Below are 8,876 nucleotides of genomic sequence, written 5' to 3'. Positions count from 1 at the left end.
GGGTCCCAAACATCACCCCGTGGGGTCACTGGGAAGAAAGGAAGCCATGAGCTCCTGATGGCACAGCTACATGGATGGAGCCAGGATCCCCCAGGCCAGGTTTAATGGAATGTGGCTAGGGAGAATTGCACGTCCGGCACCAGTGGTAATGTGAGTGAGAAGTCACCTGTGTTGTATGAAGCCACTGAAATATCGGGATATATTTGTTCCTGCAGGATGGCTGGTCCTGTCTAACTAGCACAAGTATTGTTCTAGTAGCCTGGACTCATGGATGACAAAGGCCTATGCCTTCAGAGAGCTCACGGTCTGACGGAGGAGACAGTTACATGACATGACACAACCCCAGGGGTCATCCTAGCCCAAGTCCCAGGCTGTAGGAGCACAGAGAAAGGGCACCTAACCAGACGTGGGGTGCTGAGGTGAGCTTCCTGGGGAAAGGAGTGTGAAGGGACCCGTGGAGCAAGACTTGGCCAATGGAGCACGTGGGAAGAGAATTTCAGACAGGGACAGCATAAGAAAGGCAAGGAAATGAGGCTCAACTCATGGGGAAAATGTCTCACTGCTCAAAGCTGGACTTCATTGGTCTCTCACTTGACCAGGGTTTAATCTGGCCTCAAGAGCCCATGAGGCTTCCCTTCCCGGGAAGGAGCAACCACCCCATCTGCCATGGTTGGCATAGGCTTTAGTGGGCAACTAGAACTTGGTCTGGGACTGCAGCATGGGGAGAACGCGGATCGTGGGGAAGACGTAGATCCCGGGGGAGAACGCGGATCGCGGGGAAGACGTAGATCCCGGGGAGAACGCGGATCGCGGGGAAGGCGTAGATCCCGGGGAGAAGGCGGATCGCGGGGAAGGCGTAGATCCCGGGGAGAACGCGGATCGCGGGGAAGACGTAGATCCCGGGGAGAACGCGGATCGCGGGGAAGACGTAGATCCTGGGGAGAACGTGGATCATGCAGAGGATGTGGATCAGAAGGAGGACACGGATCACAAGGGGGACGTGGGTCTCAGGGAGGGCGTAGATCACAGTGAGCACCCATGAGACATAGTGGGTGGTGGACTGAGTTCACATTGACCCCGGGATGCTGAATTCTTGCTGACACGGATCCTAAGACAGCATTCAGGAAGACAAATGACAAATAAATCGTAAGGGGTATCCAGATACCAGACAGTAAAACTTTTCAGCTTATCCCCAGCTCAGGTCCTCTATCTGTTTTTCTCCTTTACCTGAGAAAGCCCACATAGCATCACCAGAGAAGAGAAGGCTGGACGAAAGCCAGAGCCGGCCAGAGTCCCCAGCTCTACCTGGTGTGAGCAGCTGGGTTTCTGCTTATCTCAGAGCCTCCGAGTCTTCGTGTAACATGGAAAGTTCGCAGCCACCCTTGTGAGCCCACTTCCCCGTCCCGTCAGTGATACGCTCAGCCCCATGCCTGGCACGTGATAAGCCTTAGTATGTGTTAGATATTATTATCACTGCCATCTCTATTATTACCAAATGCCTAACTCATGGAACAGAGGGGAGATGCCCACAAGATAAAGGGATTGTCGGGGAGGTATTCTCTAAAGACACAGCCTTACCCCATAGCAAACCATGTCACTTTTAGCCATGTTATCCTTGAGAAGCCAGGCTCCTCAGACCCGGCGTCCCCCTGTGTGGAACAAACGAGCGGAGAGGCCACAGAGAGGTGCTGTCCTGGAGGAGGACTCTCACTGGAAGCAGCCAGACCTCTCCTGGACGTGGCAGTATTAGTTGGGGACAGGGTGACACATTTACAACCCAATGTGTGCTCTACAGGGCAGGCATTGAGTCTCCAGACAGGGAAGAGAAAGTCGTGTCCATTAGATGATCTCATTTGCTCTTCACAGCAAGCCTGTGAGTAAGGTGTCATTATCCCTGTCTTACCACTGGGGCAGCTCAGGCTCAGAGAGGGTAAGTGATTTGCCCATGATCACACAGCTGATAGGGATTTAAACCCACCTTGGCATGCCTCCAGGATGCCTGCAGGTCTGTCTTTGGGCCTCTGGATAGATAGAACAAACGTGGGCTCCCAACCCTGAACGTGGTTCTGGGGACCCCATCTGAGCATGTGCAAAACTCAACAAGGTGAGTCCAGAGTGAGAATTCTGCCGCACTTGTCCTTGCCTTTAATAAGAAAAATGAGGAGGCGGCGGGGCGGAGGGAGAAGAGGGGCAGGTGGGAGAAGAGAGAAAGGGGAGGCGGGGAGAGGGAGCCGGGAAAGGTGGCCCTTACTTAGCACCCACTGCGGCCGGGCCCCAGCTCAGTGCTGTGCATGGGTCCCCTCACTCTCCCTCCCCACGGCCACTGCACAGGAAGTGTTCTCATTACCTCTCCTCCAAGAGGAGGAAACGGAGGCCTAGAGAGACCAAACAGCTTTGGGCCGGTTGAACATCTAGCCGTGAAGCAATGCTGGATTGGCGCCGGTATGTGTCCGACTCCGGAGCTCCAGCTTTTAGCCAGTCCTAGCTGGTAACCGCCTGGGGAGAAGGCCAGAGGGAAACGTGCAGGGAGCCCATCAGGGAGGAACAGGGAATGGATGACAGAGGATGCTCCGTCCAAGCACAGGGCCTCCCAAAGGCTTCTTGCTGGCTGGCCTGTTGGGGAAAGGATGGGGAACGGTTCAGGCTGATGTGGCCTAGAAGGATCCACAGCCCTCCTCAGATCCCTGCACTACTCACCGGATTCCTAACACGACCACCATGGGCTGAGTACACTCCCTGCCACTCTGTGAAGTTAGTATTCCATTTTAAAGATGAGGACACTCGGGCCCCAAATCATTTAAATGACTTACTCAGGGTCAGTCAGAGGTAGTTGCTCTGCCAGCTCTGTTCCCACAACTCCCCGGGCCTGTCCCTGAGGGAGCACCTCCTCCCCGGGCCTGTCCTTGAGGGAGCATCTCCTGCCCGGGCCTGTCCCTGTGGAAGCACCTCCTCTCCAGGCCCGTCCCTGTGGGAGCATCTGCTCTGACGTCCAGTGGTTTTATTTTTAATGTGTCTCTTTTCTCTAGAGGCCTGTGAGCCCCTCACAAACAGGGACAGTGTCCCTGTCATTTGAGTTCCAAGCTCTGAAGCCAAGGCTGGAAACAGAGGTGCTGAGCACATGGAAGGATGAAGCGAAAACTGAACTCTGCTCCTGCCTCCCCAGCTGCCCCTGTCCCCACCCCTCTGCGAGGAATAAAGCCTGCACTTTCCACTCCCAGAAGAAGACAGGCGCTTCTAGGACACAGAAACCACTGTTGGTGAAAGCTGTCTAGCGTTCAGACAGCCCTGCCTTCTCATTTTACATATGGACAGCTGCGACTCGCAGAGGGGAGGAGGCTTGCCTTGAATGTCAGGGGTCCACTTGGGACGTGGGGACGGGCTCTCACCCTGCGCTCTGTAGCCGTGTGACCCCGTGCCAGTCGCCTACCCTCTCTGTGCCGTCTCATGGTAGCCTCACCTATGAAACGAAGGCGACTTTCCTGCCCGCGCAGCAGCTGTAGGGAGTAAATGAGGTGATGCATGGGGCAGAACCTTGCCGATTTCCTGGTATGGCCCCAGCCCTGGGCAGACCCCACCGATGCCATCTCTGGCTGTTACCCTCACTTTCTCCTTCATGCAGCACCGAGAAGGTGCAAGGTGGTCTCAGGACGGACTGGGCTCTCCGGCAGGAGGAAGATGAGGCTTGTTCAGTTCTCCTGCCATGTGCGTCTTGTTTTGGAATTCAAATGATGATAACTCCCCCTGCTTTTTCTCGAAGACCACAGGGTGACTAGGCCGTGCATATGGGTTTTCTAAGATGTTTAAGATTTCCCATAAAAATCTACAAGAATTTGGGGTACCGTTTTTAGGCCCAAAGTGAAGCGGCTCATTTCCTTCCGTTGGCGCAAATGAGATCACAGGGCTTTATTGTTCTCTGGGTTAAAAGGTACACTTTCCCAGAAAGAGGAGGGCGAGTCACGGTGAAAACGGACGTCTCCGACAAATTTGCTAAAAACCAGATTATCCATCTTGAAGGAACGAGGGGATCATTTGAATGCATCCCTGCTTCTCAGGCCCCAGCACTTTCTCCAGCCTCGTGTGTGAGCACCCTTGTCCCTGATCAGGCAGCCTCTGTCTGTGAGATCAGAATTCATTAAACTGTGCTTAGTTCACGCTTTTCGTGCCATTAGAGTCGGAGAGCTGTTTGAAATAAGATTCCCGCTGATGAATGGGTCTGTACAATTATCGGTGACAATGCAGCCCCTCCACACTGGGCTGAGCGCGGGGGCTCCTCCCAGCAGAGAGGTGAGCCAGGCCCCCGGGGGTGGGAGCCTGCCTGGGGGAGAACCAGCATTCCCCCCACCCCCAAGATGCGTGTTTATTTCCTAAAGACGAGCCCTTGGCTTTTTCTGAGCAGGGAAGATGGCTGTAGCTTTCTGTGGGTGTGTTAGCTGTGAGCCGAGTGCTCGGGGAACTTTGGAGTCCTGCCAAACTGGGCTCAACTCCCGCCTGAGCTCTGAGACTCCCAACAAACTTCTGAGCCTCGGTTTCCTTTTCTGTAAAAGGAAGACAATGATGCGCACCCTGCCCCTTCTCGTGGGCAGTACAGATTATGCCAGGGAGAAGTGTCCAGCACCTGCCGGGGGCATGGCGGTGCTCAGTGACGGTCCCCTGGCTTATTTTGACATCTCTAATTTGAAATTGCTGTGGTCTAAGCATGGCTGCTCCCTGACATCAGACTGCAGAAGCCCTTCTGAGAACTCCCTTCCTGCTTAATGAATGAAGACAGATTCTAACAGCTGGGGCCAGACAAAGAAACATGTGTCAGGCTCCGGAAGCCAGTTTCCAAAAGAGCCTGGGGAGCAGGGAGGAATCTGGGTGAAGGGCAGGGCGGGGCGGGCCAGTACGTGGCCCAGTGCGGCCTGCTTCCGCTTTCCGGAATACCTAAGGCCCCGTCACTTCTGCCCGATTCCTCCCTCTTCGAGAGCAGTTATGAGCCAAAACAGAAAAATATACAAAGCTTCATTTTCCGAGCAGAAAAGGAGACTCCAACTTCATGAATAGCTTTCTTCATATGGATATCCATCACTTGAAGGGATAATGGCGCTCCTTCAGACATTCCACTAGGAGATAGTTGAAACTCTTGATAGAACAATCACACTTAGCAACAGAACAGAGATGTTCGATGTATCATGAAGGGGAACGATAGCTTTCTTAGGAATTGTTGCCTATGAGGTCCAGAAGATGATTAAAGACGTCCAAAATAGCCATGCCTCCTCTCCAACAGAGAAAAATCAGAATTCAAACAAATCGCATCAGAAAGACCACTCCTCCCCCTCCGGTACTGAAGCCAGAGAGGATTTCCCTCACTTACTAGCAGTATGATTTGGTAAACATTACATAGCCTCTCTGGGCTGCAGTTCCCACATCTCTAAACGGAGTCCTAACGAGGATAAAATGTCAATAAATAAGAAACATGACTGGCATTTTGTCTGATACAACATTCTTGTAATGGGCTTCTAGTGACAGAATTCATCTGCACCCCCAGCAATGGCAAACATTTGTTGTGTTTATGAACTGGGGGCTTGTAATTCTGGTAGGGAAAAATCTAACCCAGCAGAAGAGACTTGGAGACATAAAAGAGGGACAATAAAGTATGGTCAGAGCAGTTTCCACCCAACAAGTCTGGACGGACTATTTGTCTTATGAATTTTTGTAGGTGAGTGCATCTTCAGGATTTGTGTTTGTGCGATCAAAATAAGCGATCCAGTTTGTGCACCAGGGCAGCCGATGGTATATAAAGATGGTTGAATTCTGTCCCTACTTCTGTCTGTTTTGCTGCTTGGACACAGTGTGTGGGCAAGACCAGCTACATACTTTGCAGGACATACTGCAAAATAAAAATGTGGGATGCCTCGTTCAAAAAGGAGGAATTTCAAGATGGCAGCAGAATAATAGACAAAGGTGGGCCTTTTGGAGTGAGGGGCCTGTGTGACCAGGCTGGTTGAGGGCTGTGAAGCCAGCTCTGAGTATAGGGCCTACGCAAGGTGACAGTGTGCTAAGGAGAAAAGGTCTGCTCCCAGAGGCCACCTCTGAGCCACCCGGCCCAGATACTTGCCATCACATCACCAATGTTATTTTCTGAATAAAACTTACCACCCTTGGGGCACCTGGGTGGCTCAGTCGGTTAAGGCTCTGCCTTCAGCTCAGGTCATGGTCTCAGAGTCCTGGGATCGAGCCCCGCATCTCGGGCTCCCTGCTCAGCAGGGAGTTTGCTTCTCCCTCTCCCTCTGCCCCTCCCTTCTGCTCATGCTCTCTCTCTCTCTCCCTCTCTCTCAAATAAATAAAATCTTTAAAGAAAAAATAAACCATGATGGGGGGTAACACTGCATACCCATGAGAACAGCTAAAATACAAAATCCTGGCATTATCAAGTGCTGAGGAGGATATGGAGCAAATGACTCTCTTGCTTTGCTAGTGGGAATGCAGAGTGATCCCAGCATTCCAGAAAACAGTTTGACAGTTTCTTAGAGTCAAACGTATACTCACCACACAAACCAGAAATCCCACTCCTAGATACTCACCCTAGGGAAAGAAAAACGTAAATTCATGTAAGCACCTCTACATGTATGTTTTTAGCAGCTCTCTCCATAATCACTTAAAACTGGAAACAAGTCAGATGTCCTTCAAGGTAGAAAACACAACCGTTGCGTTGCAAACGATGGGGTAGTACTTGGGAATGAACAAGAATGAGCTATTGGTTCGCACAGCAACCATGTTACGTGCATTCTGCTGAGTGAAAAGTCAGTCTGGAAAAGTTGACACACTGTGTGATTCCCTTCATATGACACTTTCCAAAAAGACAAAATTATAGTGATGGAGAACAGATCAGGGCAATGATCTAGCCCAGGAAGGTTGTCTGGGGTGAAGGAGCCATGCTGCATCCTCACTGTGTTGGTGGTTACACAAATCTATACATGTGTTAAAATTCTTCGAACTTTACACTCCCCAAAAGATCGATTACACCGTATGTTAATTTGAAAATAAACTTTAAGAAAGTTAAAAGTTCACTTTTCCCCTATATAAAAGAAATGCAGATATAATACAGGCAACACAGTGATCCAAGAGGTGGGCTTTGTCTATCTTCCTCCTTCACCCTATCCAAGATATGGTCTCCATCCTCCTGACCCAGGGTCACTGCCAGGGCACCAGCCATCGCAGACAGGTTCCAACTATCAAGATGGAGGAAGGGGAAAGATCGCAAGGCTATTTTTAAGGATCATTCCCTGTGACTATATTTCAATGGTCAAAACACAGCCATGCCTAGGTATAAAGGAAGCTGAGGGATGGAATGTATAAGCTGACTGCAGTTCTTCTTACTAAGAAAATGAGAGAAATAAATACTGAAAAGCTAATTGCCTTCCCTGCCGCAGGGTCCTAACCCCTTTCTTCAGCTAAGGCCCTCTCCTAAGTTTCTGGTTCATATGTGCAACTGCCTACTTGACATCTCCTCTCAGATAGCCGATGGGTACCTCAAGCTACCGTGTTCCTAGACCTAAAATGATGGCCTCCTCTTCCATCATCTGTTCTTCCTCTGATCTCTCCCATTTTAGTCAGCATGCCACTGCCCACCCAACTGCTCAAGTCAAAAGATCAGTCGTTCTGATTCTTTCCTTTCCCCCCATGCAAAACTGCATCCAGTCTTGTCAGTTCTGTCCCCCGGGATCTGCTCATCTGCCTCGCCCCATCGTCTCTTATTGGACGATTGCAACAGCCTCCCATGGGCCACCTGACTCCATTCTCCCCCAAAGGAATCTGATTCTTTTATTTATTTTTTATTCTTTATTTTATTGTATTACATTAGTCACCAGACAGTATATCGTTAGTTGTTGATGCAGATTCTTTTAAAATATCAGTTCCATGCTCAAAACCTTCCAATAGCTGTGCACCGCGTTTAAAACCCAAATCCAAACTCATTCTGTTGGCCTACAAAGGCTTGCCCAATCTATCTCCTTCCTGCTGCTCCCATTTTGGCTCCTCCCTCTCTGCCCCTTGTTCACCAAGTTCCATCCACCGTCCTAGAATTCTCCATGCCCCGTCCTGGCTCAGAGTATTCACGTGTGCCATTCCTCTGCCTGGAACGCTCGTCTCTGTTCCTTACCCGACCTTCCTCCTTCCCCGTTCAGGCCTCACCTCAAAGGTCTCCTTCTCAGGGTTGCCTTCACTGATGAGCTGTTGTTTGCAGCAGCTGTCTGCCCCCCTGAATCTGGACGCTGTGTCACAGGACAGCATTCTGTGTTCTTTGCAGGACTTGCAACCTGTTTTCTACTGGTCTCTCAGCTCTCGAAGCAAAGTCCATGAGTCAGAAGCCACCGGTCTCTCTGTCCTCTGTAGATTCTCGGCTGCTGAGTAAATGAGTGACTAATGTCATTTCCTCTTGCTAGGACTGGGTTTTCCCAGGTCTACACGAGCTCAATGACCTCCCAGCCCTGACATCCAGCCTTCTCAGCATCAAAAGGCCAGCCCAGAGCCTCCCTTAGGCCTACACCCCCGGAGGACCAGCAAGGCTCAGAACTTTTCCACGAGCTGTATCTTCCACAGAGGTCCCAGAAGGACATGACCTGGAGCCCCCCTCAGAGGCTCAGATGCTTTCCAAGGGCTGGCAGTCTGAATTCTTTCCGGAAGATAATTAACATACCTTTACAATTGGGCATGAACCCAAGTTTCCCTGCTTGTAAGCAGATCAACAAATCCGAAAACACTGGGTGCCTACAAAGATGCTCTGCCCTGGGTAAGACCCGGTGAGGAACACAGGCACCAAAGGACACAAGTGATCAGAGAAGCTGCAGGCTCAGCCAAAGGGCTCCGCGGACCGGCTGGGTCAGACAGCAAAGCAA

The 8,876-nt window shown here is 51.0% G+C and overlaps 1 long non-coding RNA gene across 1 annotated transcript; it reads right to left on the bottom strand.

Annotated features, from left to right (window-relative positions):
* Positions 1 to 386: 386 nt before the first annotated feature.
* LOC113938201 lies at positions 387 to 8,345 on the bottom strand. Its single transcript, XR_003524850.1, has 3 exons — positions 8,173 to 8,345; positions 2,348 to 2,613; positions 387 to 1,108 (listed from the first exon to the last, which is right to left on the bottom strand). It is a non-coding gene; the product is annotated as an uncharacterized LOC113938201 (long non-coding RNA).
* Positions 8,346 to 8,876: the final 531 nt, after the last annotated feature.

Source organism: Zalophus californianus, chromosome 8, assembly GCF_009762305.2.
Source record: "Zalophus californianus isolate mZalCal1 chromosome 8, mZalCal1.pri.v2, whole genome shotgun sequence".
In the NCBI taxonomy this organism is placed as follows: domain Eukaryota; kingdom Metazoa; phylum Chordata; class Mammalia; order Carnivora; family Otariidae; genus Zalophus; species Zalophus californianus.
Note: the sequence above shows the minus strand (reverse complement) of the source record. Positions and strands in the feature narration are given on the sequence as shown.